The sequence below is a fragment of the Capricornis sumatraensis genome, chromosome 21 (genome assembly GCF_032405125.1).
Source record: "Capricornis sumatraensis isolate serow.1 chromosome 21, serow.2, whole genome shotgun sequence".
In the NCBI taxonomy this organism is placed as follows: Eukaryota; Metazoa; Chordata; class Mammalia; order Artiodactyla; family Bovidae; genus Capricornis; species Capricornis sumatraensis.
In genome coordinates, this window is record NC_091089.1 from 58,019,562 (window position 1) to 58,036,186 (window position 16,625).

Genomic DNA, 16,625 nt, shown 5'->3' on the forward strand with positions numbered 1-16,625 from the left:
GGCTGTGCTTATATTAACATAACTTATAAAAAGAGACCTAATTCAGGAAATATTCATGGAGTGCCTTCCCTGTGCCAAGCACAGTTCTAGGCACCAAGGATACATCAGTGAGTGAAACAGCCCCAGATCTTCATTGTTCTAGAAGGTACTCACGTTTTAGGCTTCTTTATCACCTTTTGGTTATCATTTTGCAGTTGAAGCCTTGGTTACATGCTAGAACTCAACCCTAATCACCCACAGTGCTTACCTGAGAATTGCAGTCACCCCTTTGACAGCATAATTTCAAAACTGTAACAAAATGCCAAATTCGAGTTAAAATGCTCTAGGACTTAAAGATGGCTGGGTAGCAAATGGCTGACTTTTTTGGCTCCTCCCTTGTAAGTGAATTGTCACTAATCATTTGCCACATTCATTTTATAAACTTGTCAGTTTTCATTTATACAGGTGCAAAAACACATTCTTGTAAGCATGGGGTGATGTGCAGTTTTTTCTTTCTTTTTCAACATTGCCTACATTTGGAAATATGACAGACTTAGACAGCACATTAAAAAGAAGAGATATCACTCTGCTGACAAAGGTCCCTATAGTCAAAGCTGTGTTTTTTCCAGTAGTTACCTGTGGACATAAGAACTGATGCTTTTGAACTGTGGTGCTGGAGAAGACTCTTGAGAGTCCCTTGGACTGCAAGGAGATCCAACCAGTCCATCCTAAAGGAGATCAGTCCTGGGTGTTCATTGGAAGGACTGATGCTGAAGCTGAAACTCCAATACTTTAGCCACCTCATGCGAAGAGCTGACTCATTGGAAAAGACCCTGATGCTGGGCAAGATTGAAGGCGGCAGGAGAAGGGGACGACAGAGGCTGAGATGGCACTTGGTGTGCAGCCTCTCAGCATCCCACAGCAGCCCCTCGCTGGGGTGTGTCCTCACGGCCCTGCTGCTGCTGCTAAGTCACTTCAGTCGTGTCCGACTCTTAGCGACCCCATGGACTGCAGCCTAACAGGCTCCTCCATCCATGGGATTTTCCAGGCAGGAGTACTGGAGTGGGGTGCCATTGCCTTCTCCGGCCCTAGGGTGCAGATAAACCCTTGGCGTCTTGCTCCTTGGTGCCTCCGTCTCTGGCATCCCCTGCGTTTCCTCTGGACCCAGTCATTCTTGCCTCTTTATCTCAAAATCCTCAAAATTATGTCTTCTTTTTTCCCAACTTGATGCTACTCAAAGGCCTAAGGAGGGTGGAATGGGGAGTATGAAGTGAGAGGCAAATGTTCACTTCTCCTGTGGGAACGGGAGTGAGAACAGAGACCTTTGGACCTACAACACTGGCTTCTTATACTCAAAATGAGAGTAGGGAAAGGAAATGTTTTTACTAATTATTTTTTGTGAGTCATAAATCATCCTACTATAAGTAACATAATGTTAGGAATGGCTTATTTTGACTTGGTATAATGTTTCCGTGTTTGAGCTTGTAGTTTTTTTAGTGTTTATTTCTTTGGGTGTGCTGAGTCTTAGCTGCAGCGTGCAGGATCTTTGATCTTCATTTCAGCATGTGGGACCTTAAGTTTTTACACGTGGAATCTGGTTCCCTGACCAGGGATCAAACCTGGATCCCTGCATTGGGAGCTCAGAGACTTAGCTACTGGACCACCAAGGAAGTTCATTTAGGCGGAAGTCCAAGTTATCAAAGGTCTTCCGTAAAAGAGAAAAAGGTCTCCAGAGCCAGATAGAAGCAGATTGTAGACTATAGTTTGTATGTCTTTGATGCTATTTATGACTTTAGGATAATAATAAGCCAAGCTAATATGTGATCGATGCATTCAGCAAGGCCCCAGTCCTCTATATTGTAGATGTGAGCCCTTGGACAGGATGGTCTACATAGCACCTTCACAGTGTAAGTTTCTATGCTGTATACCAGAAAAGTGACACATTTATAGCACTTCCTATAAAACAGACAACTGGATATTCAATGAATAATGAATAATTTCGTAAACCATCTTCCCTAATTTACATTATAGGACTTCCCCGGTAGCTCAGACGGTAAAGCGTCTGCCTACAATGCGGGAGACCTGGGTTCAATCCCTGGGTTGGGAAGATCTCCTGGAGAAGGAAATGACAACCCACTCCAGTATTCTTGCCTGGAAAATCCCATGGATGGAGGAACCTGTAAGCTATAGTCCGTGGGGTCGCAAAGAGTTGGACACAACTGAGCGACTTCACTTTCACTTTCTAATTTATATCTTCTGTGAGTTTAAACTTCCTTATGTCTCCTCTTCTTTAATATGGGACTCATCCACAAACTGTTTTAAAATGATAGGCTATTCAAAGAATGTTTCTGAATCTGAGAGGAAATTAATAATAACAATTACTCTGATTATTGAATCACCCATATGGTCCAAGTTTATGTTTCCAAATATTTTTACCTACACTGTGAGCCCCGGCATCACCATCTGAGACATGGGATTAGCATCACTTCACAGAGTAGCTGTGATGATAAATCAGATATTATTCATGAAATTGTATGATGACATATAAAGTAAAATGAAACTATGAAGAATGACTATGAGTACTATTCTCCCTCCTCTAAGCCGCATCCAATTTCAAGTCACTGACTGAGGCCTATATAAAGTTCAACCTTCTCTTTGAAGCTTTTCACAACCATTCTAGCCAACAGCTGTCTCTCTCTCCTTTGCATTCTGGCAAACACAGCCAATGTGGTGTGTGTTGCATACTACCCATCCTAGATCTTAAATACTTGGCTAATATCACTTTAATGTACTTTGTGCATTCATTAATTCTTAATATTAAAATCTGGAAGAAGGAAACCGTCTCCTGTAGTATTCCGTACATGAAATGTATTGAAATGTAGTTTTCCATACACGAAATGTATTGAAATCCTTGTTGCTGTTGTTTAGTCACTAAGCTGCGTCTGACTCTTTGTGATCCCATGGACTGTGCCCGCCAGGCTCCTCTGTCTATGCGGTTCTCCAGGCAAGAAATTATGGGAGTGGGTTGCCATTTCCTCCTCCAGAGTATCATCCCAACCCAGGGATTGTACCCGTGTCTTCTGCATTGGCAGGTGGATTCTTCATCACTGAGCCACCAGGAAAATAGGTCCTTGTGTGGTGGTAGCTTAATTGCTAAGTTGTGTCCAACTCCAGGTCCTTTGAAAGTGAAGTCACTCAGTCGTGTCTGACTCTTTGCGACCCCATAGACTGTAGCCTACAGGTTCCTCCATCCATGGGATTTTCCAGGCAAGAATACTGGAGTGGGTTGCCATTTTCTTCCCCAGGGGATCTTTCCAACACAGGGATAGATCCTGGGTCTGGCTCACTGCAGGCAGACTATTTACCGTCTGAGCCACCAGGGGTTCCTAGCACTAGGTCCTTTGGTGCTTATTAAATGGATGGATGATGAGAAGGGTGGATACATTTATCATCCTTGTTCTCTTCAGCCAGGTGATTTGAGATGATGAGAAGCAACCCAGATGTCAGGGCCTGAGTGTTTCCTCTCCTTTACTGTCCAAGTCAAATGGCTCAAGCCTGCATCCGCTATCAGTGGAAGTCCTCTACTCTCTCCCTGATAACCTCTGAGGATACCCATGGAGAGCTTTACATTCTGCTGGGTCTGTCTCTGTGCAGCCTGCCTCCAGACTAACTCTCTCAGCCCCAGTGGCCAGCATCCTCTTTCTCCTCTGCTTTGGTCCAGCCCGAGCATTGCCCCCACTTCTTCCATTCTGTCCTAACACATCTCTGGGTAGATTTTTACAGTGACCAATCTTTACCAAAGCTTTCAAGGTAGGAAAGGAAAGTGTCAACACAGAATGGGAAACAACTGACAACGGCGTATTAATCACCGCTACTGTTGAAAGTCCCCGGGCCATCATTTCCCCTTGACTTTCACGTTGGCTGTCTTTCTTTTCATTCTCAGGCTCCTTGCCATTTTCTTGCCAAGTTCCTCAGCCCTCTCTAACCAACAAGAAGGCATCAGTGACCAATTCCTAAATGCAGTTAATTTTTAAGGTAGAGCAGTTTAACTCTGTGTTTTTTTTTTAATCCTATCTTTTAAGAGAGTGGGAGCATCATTTATATAAAAAGGGGCCCATCAGGATATCTTCTGCAACTAAATTGCTATCTCCTCTGAGATGAATAATTCCATTTCTCTGCCAGGTGAAAATAACGGGAAATTAGTGTTTCATTTTAACTAGTAAATACTTCCTGAATTTGTCATTTAAAAACTTCTTTCCCTTGAGGACTTCCCTGGTGGCTCAGTGGTAGTCAGTCCGCCTGCCAGTGCAGGAGACACAGGTTTGATCCCTGAACCGGGAGGATCCCACGTGCCGTGGAGCACCTAAGCCCGTGTGCCACAACCACTGAGCCTGCGTGGTCTAGCACCCAGGCGCCTCGACTACTGAGCCTGTGAGCCACAAGTACTGAAGCCAGTGTGTCCTGGAGCCTGTGCTCTGCGACAAGAGAAGCCACTGCAATGAGAGGCCTGTGCATCTCATCTTGAGAGTAGCCCCTACTTGCCACAACGAGGGAAAAGCCCCGAGCGGCAATGAAAACCCAGCATGGCCAAAAATAAATAAATGAATTAAAATTTTTAAAAAATATTTTAAAAAATGTCTTTTCACTTGAGATTTCCAGAATGATGCTAGATACACATATTCCTTCAGTAGCCTTCTCTCTGGTAATCAGACATCCCAAGAAGGCAATGGCAACCCACTCCAGTTCTCTTGCCTGGAAAATCCCATGGATGGAGGAGCCTGGTAGGCCGCAGCCCATGGGGTCACTAAGAGTTGGACACAACTGAACGACTTCACTTTCACTTTTCACTTCCATGCATTGGAGAAGGAAATGGCAACCCACTCCAGTGTTCTTGCCTGGATAATCCCAGGGACGGGGTAACCCCGTGGGCTGCCGTCTATGGGGTCACAGAGTCGGACACGACTGAAGTGACTTAGCAGCTTAGCAAGGACCATTTCTTCCATCCATCTGCAGAAGCCATCAAAAAAAATTAACTTCTCAGAATGGTGAGACTTAATGGACAGTATTGATCTCATGAGGTTCTGTCTGTCATATATATATTCACTAAGTTATTAACACATGCCAGACATGGCAGTTGAGTACAGATTATGTTTTTACATCCTAAACATTGATTATAAGAAAAGCTTGTCTTATCACCACACTTGGAGCTCACCAGTCAGCTTCCATCTGGTTAAAAAAAATTTGATTTAGCTTTAGGGCAAAAAGCTCAATAATGCATATGCTGAGCCTACCAAATTTTCAGTCTTAAACTACACATTTCTTTTCATTTTCTGCTTTCTTCAAGGCCCATTTCCTGCTTTGTCTGTCGATAAAGTTTTGTCTTTTAACTAATCCCATGACACTATTCCCTAGTACTGAATATCCTGATACCGAATATCTGCCTATGTCGTTACACCATTCTACACCAGCTTATACAGTGCTTCTCATATGGGATATCCTTGCTCCATAAGCAAATTGTATGATTATTTATTGGCAAAAGCATGTCTTATGTTTATTACAAATTTATCTTGGTGCCTGGCTTAATGCTGAGCACATAGAAACTACCCAATAAATTCTGTTTTAACATCTAAGCAAAATAATTGCTGAAAATTTTTTATCACTTGAGAATGAAATGCAGAAATTAAAAGAAGAATGAAACATAGTCTTCTCTACTATACCAAGCAGAGAACTTATGAACCTTGTCACTAGTCAATGAATATTGAGCCCCATTGGTGTAGAGTTCTCTGTTGGGAGTTGGAAGAGATACGCATGTAAGACAGCATTGCTGTCATGAAGGCTGAGATAGCTGTTTTCCAGCTTCACTGGAAGGGCATCCAGTTTGTTGTACATTTATAAAATACACAGAGGCCATGAAACAGCCATACATTTAAACTCTGGTAACATTTTTATCTGGAAAAGGAAAAGGCAACCCACTCCAGTATTCTTGCCTGGAGAATCTCATGGACAGAGGATCCTGGCAGGCTACAGTCCATGGGTCTAAGGTGGCGACAGAGGATGAGATGGTTACATAGCATCACCAGTTCAATGGACGTGAATATGAGCAAACTCTGGGAGACAGTGGAGGACAGAGGCTGGGCTGCAGTCCGTGGGGTCGCAAAAAGTTGGGGACAACTTAGTGACTGAAGGACAACACCGACAACACCGACAACATTATAGTAAATAGTGGAGAAAAAAAAAAGTAGTGTCCATTAAAGCATCTAGCAGTTACTAAGCCTTTCAAGGCTAAAACCAGAAACAGCTTGTCTTCACAAAGCCATTTGAATCGAGTCCAGTTGTTAGACAAAAACATTTTACAATGCAGACATTTTGGGGAGACAATTGACTGTGCCTTTTAAAACTGTGTACTTTTAAAGCAAAGGCAGTCGAGTGTTGAATTTTCTGTGGAGGTTGGCTCTCTAGTTGTGTATGTGATGATTTCATTACCACCTTGCCACAAATTCTTTTAAGAGATTGAAATGAGAAGTTTTGGGTTTCTTTTCTGAAATTTTCATCACCTCTGTTAGAGACAAAAATATGGTTTCCCCTTACAAATGATTATTTTAAAATGTACCATTGAAGCAAGCCATGAGCATTCTACCAGATTGTCAACACTAATGGTCATGAGAATTGGAGGCAGGATGGTGACCCCAGCACATGCTGTCTTTTTGAAAACATTTGCAAGAGTGGCCTGGAACCTGTGAGGTGAGAGATAATTTAAGAAATAATCTTCTATGGCAAGAAAGCCAGCTTGGAAACTTCCTGGAAAATAAGTAAAATCAAAGGCCATTGCTGTAAAAATTTCCAAAGTACTCCACACAAGAAGAATATTGAAATGCTGAAGAAAATCTCTGATAGTTAGGGAGTTTGGGATGGACATGTACACATGGCTATATTTAAAATGGATAACCAACAAGGTCCTACTGTATAGCACATGGAACTCTGCTCAATGTTGTGCGGCATCCTGGATGGTAGGGGAGTTTGTGGGAAAGTAGATACTTGTATATGTATGACTGAGCCTCTTTGCTGTCCACCTGAAACTATCACAACATTGTTAATCGTCTATACTCCAATATAAAATAAAAAGTTAAAATCTTTTAAAAAATAAATAAAATCCCTGATAGAAGGGTAACGTGAAACATCAAGTCTTATCCAACTTTCTGACAATTAATCACAGCTATATTAGGTGTTACTGGGTTAACTGTCATTAATCCTTTGATCTGTGAAACACTGGCAGATAATTTATGTATTTCATATGTAATGATGCGAATCATCATACCGGTTTATCTAAGTGTCTTCTCCTATTGCTTTCCCATTGGCTGAGATCTAGATGACGTAGACATGGCCAAGGCTTTCTGGGCACCAGTAGAAAAAGTTTTTTTTCTGAGTGGTTTTATCCTCCCAGTAAACACCTTGGCCTCACTTAGATATTAGCGTCTGGGCTCATCCAACTAGACTAAGAAGGGGACAGTAACACAAGTGTTTCATTTGCTCACTTCTCCCCTCGTTTGATTTCTTTTGCACACTTTATTAGACAGAAAATGTGTTATCAACTCTTCGTTTATCTTACGTATCCAGAATGGTGGTCTGAAAGATTGACCTACTTCCTGATACTCATGGACTATCACTCTGTGGCCGATCCTTAGAGGCTCTCTAGTGTCTAAGCTGTCTAGTGTCCAGTAGTTTTAGAGACATGTTTTCCAATGCGGACTGTCCAAATGCGGTTTCCCATCAGTGTATGTGGTAAAACAATGCTGCCAGTATTTCTACTCATCTTTTAAGTCCCTGAAAGGTGATTATATAGCATAGGGCTGCTAACTTTAACTAAAGTGGTGGTGGTGGGAGGTGGCGGGGAGAGGCGAGGGCGGGGGAGGGAGCGGAGTGGGGAAGAACATTCCAGAAGCTGGAACAGCGCCACCTGAAGGAGTCAGGAGATCAGTGGCCGGATGTGCACAGATCCCTGCGGGGGAGGGAGAGAAGAAGCCAGAGCAGCTTAAATGGTCAAAGAATCAAATGTAAAGTGAGCTGCGAGGGTCAGATCTGGATTGAAGCCCAAATTCTGAGTCTCCGCATCCGTCCAGGGATAAACTTGGCTCCTAATCAGGGCTGACAATTAGGCCGTACAGTTAATATTTTTACAGCTGTTTTATTAATAACACATACAGTGCATCCAGCCAGGATTTGTTGGAGACACCTCAGGAAAACGAATGATGTAAATAACAGATGGATGTAGAATATTCCTACAAACAGGCATAAAGATATTCCCTTCTTGTTTAAAAAGAATTTAAATAGACAGATTGTAGATAAACAGGCAGACAGAAAGGGGGAGAGAGAGAGGATTTATGATATTTGAGGTAGCGGCTGCGTGCATTCACACGGTAGGGAACATGGACGTGGACTCAGAAGCTTGCTGGAGAGGAGGAGCGATGCAAAGCCTTGGCTTCGAGAGAAAAATAAGTTCCATGGTTCCAGGGGGTGAGCGCGGCAGTGTGCGGGCCACTGGAAGCAGGTGTGTGTGTGTGGTTCCTCTGACACCTCCTCTGATGCATGTCCCAGGGTTAGAGACCACTTGTGTCATTCATCCAGCCATGCCCTAGCCCAGCCTGGCCGCACAGGGTGGCCTGAGGTCATCCTTTCCTCTTTCTACATATGTCAGTCCCCTATCCAAAGACCCCTGTGCACGCTTGCCCATTTTGTATCTGAACTGGGAGCTGTGATATTTCAATCTGAAAAGGGAAATAAAAAATTCAGGATCTTTGCGTCTTTTGTTTTCACTCCTGCTTTTTTTTTTTTTGGTGCTGTTTCTCATGTGCCTGCTGCACTGTGCTCCTTCCATACTTTGCAACCAGATGGCTCAGGAACGAAGAACAAAGGCCACTAAAAAGTGGGCGGGGAGAGAAGGAGAACGAAGCAGAGAACTGAAAGTCAAGGCGAAACCCGAGATGGGAGCAAAGCCCAAAAGCTTTAATCACTGATGACTTCTGGTTGAATTATGAACCTAGAACAGATATTCTTCTTGTGTGATCCTGTGTGTGTGTGTGTGTGTGTGTGTGTGTGTGTGTGTCCGTGCACGCGCGCGTGCGCGCGCCACATACAGATACATACCCGCTGGTTTATTTCACTGATAAGGATTAAAGCCAGAAACTTCTTTGCTTAGGTCCATCTCCATGCTTCCTGACACATGTCAAAAGGGGCGTGAGGCACCTTTGCCCAGAGAAAGATTGCTGAATGTGGATGTGGGCACAGAGGGTGAACCCTGGCCCCCAGGGAGAATTGTGGTGAGTTTGAAGGGCTCAGGAATTGTGCGAACTGCTATTTCACAACTGGGTGACCTCGAGCAAGTCACCTCCCTTCTCTGCCTCAAAGGGATGTTGTGAGTGTTAAATGGGCTAACAGGGGTAAAACTAGAAAGCACCAGATGAAAGATTATGGTTTTCCTGGAGTATTCCAATTCCTTCCAAAACTAAAGTGAAAGTTGCTCAGTTGTGTCCAATTCTTTGCAACTCCATGGACTATGCAGTCCATGGAATATACTGGAGTGAGTAGCCTTTCCCTTCTCCAGGAGATCTTTCCAACCCAGGGATTGAACCCAGGTCTCCCACATTGCAGGAGGATTCTTTACCAGCTGAGCCACCAAGGAAGCCCAAGAATGCTGGAGTGGGTAGCCTCTCCCTTCTCCAGGGGACCTTCCTGACCCAGGAATAGAACTGGGGTCTCCTTTGTTACAGGTGAATTCTCTACCAACTGAGCTATCAGGGAAGCCTAAACTTGAAGGTGGCCACAAATTGTCTTCAGTGCTTTTTTATGACCCTCTACACTCTTGAATTTTACACGGCATTAGATTCCTACCTAAGCCTGCCTCTCCAGATTGTGTCCTGTGCTAGCAATCTTTCCCCTTACCCCTAGGTGAACTTACTGCTTGTGTACCATTGAAATTTTGTTAGATTTTAAGATGACCTAATTGTGAGTTGGGCTACTAATTACCTTATATGTGAGCCATGGAAAGGTTTCATTTTTCATCAGGAATTTCTATAGATATAATGCCTTAAAGCAAAAGGAATGACTTTCTAATGGTAAAATTTCATGCAGGTTGAGAGGGCTCAATAACTGTAGGAGGGAAACGTTTGTTATTCTCCTGGTCAGGGCTACACACGAAGGCCTATTCTGCATCCTGGTAAGGGCAGGCCAGTATCCATGCATTTGTGGGAGTATGGACTATGAAGGAAGACTTCTTGTAGGATTTGTAAGAACTTCTTTTGAAAGTCTCTACACCTTTTACATAGCCCTTTACACCTTCCAGGTGGGCTAAGGTTTTCTTCTCTCTGCATGTAGAGAAGAATGTATGTAGAGTCACACTCCACTTTCTAGACTCTGTGAGGACACTTATGAAAAGGCGAGACTTGATGTTTTCCTTTCGTACAAAATCAAATCTAGAGCTTTTGCCTTCTCTGTTATCATGGGGACTCTGGGAGACAGGGAGAGGAATTGGGATTCCAGACGAGCAAAGTGAAATGCGAAGGGAGTGACTGATTCCCTTGTGTTCCAAGGCCAAGCAGGCCCTGGGGGTGCACACTGCACCTTCCCCAGTCAAGAGGAAGGGGCGTGGTCTGCCTCATAATCTAGGCAGAGACCTGTGTCCGTCTGTATCACTGGGCTGAGCTGCTAGCTGAGGCTCAGTATCTCACACATTTGGCAGCAAATTGTAGAAAAATGAAGAGGGACTTGCAAATCAGCCTACGAATTTCAGATCTTGACTCTCTTGCCAGCTGTACGTTCCGAATCTCTCTAATATTGCTTAATTTCCTTAGTCCTTATAAAACGGCATCATGATTACCTAACTCACAGAGTTGCTGGGAGTGTTCAATAAAATGATGTATGGAAAGCAATTAACACGGTGCCTGGAAGCCTACAAAGTGTTAAAAATGCTATATTTCATATTCTCATTATGGGCTTAGTGAGAGTGCCCGTTCCATCTTCCAGAATCACAGAATGTTAGAGCCAATGGAAACTTAAAGGAGTGGTTTGCAAACCTTTTAACCAAAATCTCTAAGAAGAAATGTATTTTACTGTATCACCCAGGACAAAAATATGTATGTAAATATTACTAATCAGGGAATTATTTGGACATTGTTCAAAAATTGCTAAAAACTAGGGTTTGTTTGTGGTAGCTTCTGATGTTTGCCTTTTTATATTGTTTCATTTTTAAAATTTAATAAGCCTATTGTAGAGGAACAGAACACTTCCAATAAGCATACATATTAAAGCAGAAATTGCATGAAATCAGACATGCTTTTACTGCCTTGCCATGTAACTCTGATATTTTCTTTTTGGTTTGATTCTTTTTTTTTCTTTTTTAAATGTTGGTCATGACCCCCAAAAATACCCACTAATGGGTCATTACTAATGGTTTGAAAACACCCATATAGACAAAGTACTTATCTTTATAGATAATAAAGTAAGGCTTAATGTGGCTTCAGTATCACTCATGTGATAGGGGCAGAACTGAGCCTTGAATCCCAGTCTGTGAGCTCCAAACCCCAGAGACTTATAGTCACTGAGAGATGCTAAGCTGCAGAGGCCTGCCTTTGCTGTTCAATGTCTTGAATATCTAGAGCAAGGGTTCTCCGTGATTCATTGCTGCTCAGAACAGCAAAACAGACATGTGTGGGTCATTCTGAACATACTTGAAAATTTCTCGAATCTTAAGAAAGATCTGTTTTCCACACTGCATTGGCAACACAGTTGGAAAGTTACTTGAATGTTTTTCAAAAATTGTTTATAGATTTGAAAACTGTTTGGGGTTTGTGATTGCTTCTGTTGTTTGCCTCTTTGTATCGTCTCATTTTTCAAAATTTAATAAACACTTTGCAGAGGGGCAAAATAATTGGTCACACACTTGTGAGTTCCCAGATTTGTTTTACATGTGTATGCAACACAGCGTAACTCAAAACATGTTCAAGCCTAGTACATCACATCATCTCTGATGCCGCGGTCGAGACCAAAGCAGAACTCCAGCGAGCACCCACAGCCCCAGACCGTGTCCCTCCCCAGGACTTTTGACCACACTGCTTGGGGGCCGGACCCTGGCCCCAGTGATGTGTGAAGTCACTATCAGGGCCTGCGACCAGAAGCTGCTGTGACAGGCTTCCACAGAGGGCAGAGGCCTCGGTTCGGGTCCATTAGTGTTGGAGGCTTTGTCCAGTTTGTGCCGCAGAAGGCAGCAGCAACTTCTGCAGGATGCCAGCAGGGGCAGTGACTTCTCTGCCCTGTTCCTTTGACCTGGCCACGCTCCTGCCCCGCAATGGGCTGTGAGGCGGGGTTTGTCTTGGACCCACTTGTAAGATAGGTTTAGGCTATGTTATCTCTTTATCAGGGACCTCCAGGACTTTCTTCTTTCCCCTGTGAATCATGTTGTTGTTGTTCACTTGCTAGGTTGTGTCCAACTCTTTGCGATCCCATGGACGGCAGCATGCCAGGCTTCCCTGCCCTTCACTATCCCCCAGAATTTGCTCAAATTCATGTCCATTAAGTCAGTGATGCTATCTAACCACCTCATTCTCTGCCACCCCCTTCTCCTTTTGCCTTCAACCTTTCCCAGCATCAGGGTCTTTTCCAATGAGTTGGCTCTTCGTATCAGGTAGCCAAAGTATTGGAGCTTCAGTTCAGTTCAGTTCAGTCACTCAGTCATGTCTGACTCTGTGACCCCATGAATTGCAGCATGCCAGGACTCCCTGTCCATCACCAACTCCTGGAGTTTACTCAAACTCATGTCTATTGAGTCGGTGATGCCATCCAGCCATCTCATCCTCTGTCGTCCCCTTCTCCTCCTGCCCCCAATCCCTCCAAGCATCAGGGTCTTTTCCAATGAGTCAACTCTTCACATGAGGTGGCAAAAATACTGGAGTTTCAGCTTTAGCATCAGTCCTTCCAAAGAAATCCCAGGACTGATCTCCTTTAGGATGGACTAGTTGGATCTCCTTGCAGTCCAAGGGACTCTCAAGAGTCTTCTCCAACACCACAGTTCAAAAGCATCAATTTTTCAGCACTCAGCTTTCTTCACAGTCCAACTCTCACATCCATACAGGACCACTGGAAAAACCATAGCCTTGACTAGACGGCCCTTTGTTGGCAAAGTAATGTCTCTGCTTTTCAATATGCTGTCTAGGTTGGTCATAACTTTCCTTCCAAGGAGTAAGTGTCTTTTAATTTCATGGCTGCAATCACCATCTGCAGTGATTTCGGAGCCCAAAAAACTAAAGTCTGACCCTGTTTCCACTGTTTTCCCATCTATTTCCCATGAAGTGATGGGACCGGATGCCATGATCATTTTCTGAATGTTGAGCTTTAAGCCAACTTTTTCACTCTCCACTTTCACTTTCATCAAGAGGCTTTTTAGTTCCTTTTCACTTTCTGCCATAAGGGTGGTGTCATCTGCGTACCTGAGGTTATTGATATTTCTCCCGGCAATCTTGATTCCAGCTTGTGTTTCTTCCAGTCCAGCGTTTCTCATGATGTACTCTGCATATAAGTTAAATAAGCAGGGTGACAATATACAGCCTTGGCATACTCCTTTTCCTATTTGGAACCAGTCTGTTGTTCCATGTCCAGTTCTAACTGTTGCTTCCTGACCTGCATATAGGTTTCTCAACAGCTTAGCATCATTCCTTCCTATGAATATTCAGGGTTGATTTCCTTCAGGGTTGACTGGTTTGATCTCCTTGCAGTCCAAGGCACCCTCAAAAGCCTTATCCAGCACCACAATTTGAAAGCCTCAGTCTTTGGCACTCAGCCCTCTTTATGGTCCAGCTCTCACATCTATACATGACTACTGGAAAAATCATAGCTTTGTCTCTATGGACTTTTCTTGACAGAGTAATGTTCTTTGCTTTTTAATACGCTCTTTAGGTTTGTCATAGCTTTTTTTCCCAAGGAGCAACCATCTTTTAATTTGATGGCTGCAGTCATAGTCTGCAGTGATTTTGGAGCCAAAGAAAATAAAAATCTGTCACTGTGATATAAATCTGTCATTCACTAGGGGCTCTAAATGTCTTGTGGGTTGGTTTTTTTTTTTTTTTGTCCCGAATCCTTGGCCAGTCTTTTTCTATAGAGATCATTGATCTTTTTTCACCTTGGATCATTCAGTTCTTGGTTGTTGAAAATCATGAGACAAGTCCAAAACCACCTTCCACTGCCATTCCATGCCACTTCTTCATAACTGTTTGTACCCAATAAGGCTTGGTTAACTTGTAGTTGTTTGCTTCAACTTTCCCATGGAAAAGAAATAGGTTGAGAAAATTTGGTGAAAATGCCAACAGACCTTTAAGTTGCAACAATCTGCTTCTTTCAGAAGAAAAATAAGCAACCAAACTATACAATCAATGTTGGCAACCCATCTGGGTCATTTTAACTCCAAGTATGGACACCTCTGAAATCTGCAACCATCACATATTCATCCATTAAATCAGTCACTTATCTATACTTTTATTTTTCCAAAGTTTCATTGAATGATGAAGTTTAGGACTTCACTACAGTGAAGTATACTTCACAACAGATTAAGATCCAGCTGTATACTGATGACGTGGGTTGGAATATGGAAGTTCCAATCCGTATGGGGACAGGTATATGCCTTTGCCACAGAGCTAAGGTCCAGAAGCCCTAGTCCTATGGCTCACAGGTCTAGTGTCTTATTGGTTGTTCATAGTGAAAAATAGCATCGCATGGCATTTTTCCGTCCCATATTATAATAGAACATTTGGTACCAGTGGCTGTAAACCTAGTGTGGCTATTCCCCTACAACATCTCCAAAATAGTATTAGCTATATTTCCGTGGAAATACAGCCAAATTGGTTGAACAGTTTATTTGCTCAGAATTGCTACCTGTTGATTGATTATCTTAACCCATAGCCAGCCATAGCTCTATAAATATAGACACCATGTGAATGGTCTGGCCAACACATGTCCCTTACACAGAACTGAAGATTCCTCCCTCACTCCTTACCCACTGTGCAGTGATGAAGTTACAATCTCTCCCTCTAGATCTAGCCTTCTGTAATGTGTTTTGTGATACTGGAGTCACACTCTGCAAAGTACATTTCCCTTTGTTTCCGATTAGGTTCAGCCAATAGGAGATAGATGTTGAGTAGGTGTTGGTCTGAACAGCATTGTTCCAGTCATGGCAGGCGTACCGGACACCAGCTCTTTTCAGCTTTCTCAGGACCAGCTCCATCACCACCCTCCCAAAGAACCACAGCATTTAGGCAGTCTCCCTGCCTACCTGTGCCCTTCCTCCATACGGCCCCTCCTCTGAACGGCTGGCTCTCTGGCAGTGCTGTCTTTTTGTTCTTTTACCCTCTGAATTTCCATATTAGATTTCCCAGGTGAAATACTTAATGTGATTTCGATTTTCCTCATGGACCCGGACTATACAGTACTTGCACCAGGAGGCCTTCCAGGATGGGGTAATAGGATTGATCTGGTTCTATGCCTGGGCTGCAGTGTAATTTTGGCACCTACTGATAGGAATGAAATGTTCCTATTTCATGGCAAGCAGCAGCTTCTCAAGTTATTGTGTCTCACTGTGATAAAGTTCTGATTAAGCCAGTGACTTTGGGGACCAAATGCCTGCTGAACTTGGCCTTTATAGTAGCAAAGCGATAGTGGTAACAACTAATGGCAATTTCAAGGATGGTGGAGTGAATGAATTGAATGAATTGGGGGCATGATAGGAGGACAATGACAAATTCTGGGCTTTAAACTCTCAGCTCCAATTACAGTGAGAAAGCTTAAGAGTTTTTTTTTTATGGTAGCCCCCAATGATTCTCTACTTAAAACACAAGACTGGACTCGGTGAAACTCAGACTCAGAATTTAGTTATGTTGACTGCAAAATTGACACAGATTCATCAGAAATCTTGTGTGAAATTCAGGACATTGACTGGGGAGAAGGGAGACCTTAACATAGGAGGTGACTTCTGGGTCAATTGAGCTAAAGCTGAGAATCTGGAACCCCTGAAACCTTAAATCTTGAGTCTTCTGAGCCTTTGTTCCCAATGAAAACAGCTCATCCTCGTGGGTTTGAAAAAGCCACCTTCCCTTGACTGGAAGACCCTGGAGTAACTTTACTTGGGGCAGTTGAGCTGTGTTGCCACAAATTGTCCATTCTCCCTAAGACTTGCTCCAAGTACCAGTTAGTGTCCCCAGACCTGTAACTAGGATCATATCTCAGCTAGTTCCAGAGAGACAAATGCACAGTCTGAGCTGGGAGGAGATAGCTTATAATAAAAGAAAAAAGGACTGTCTTATAAGATAATGACAGAAAGCTAGCATGTTGTCAAAATGATTTTTAAGTGTGTTAAGACCAAAGATGATGAATATAAAGTTGGATGGAGCTGAATCTATTGCTATGAATGCACATAACCGGGACTCTAGATTTTAAATAATTACCCACTTGCTTCTCGCTTCTCGCCCACCTTCAACCCTCTTCATCTACCACCTCCGTCTTGTCCTGCTGCTTGCGTCGCTGGAGACAACTCCTCTTTCTATTGGTCCACCTCCTCCACTTTGCCATTTCTTTTTTTATCCATTTCTCTTTCTCCTCCTTCTCCTCCTTCC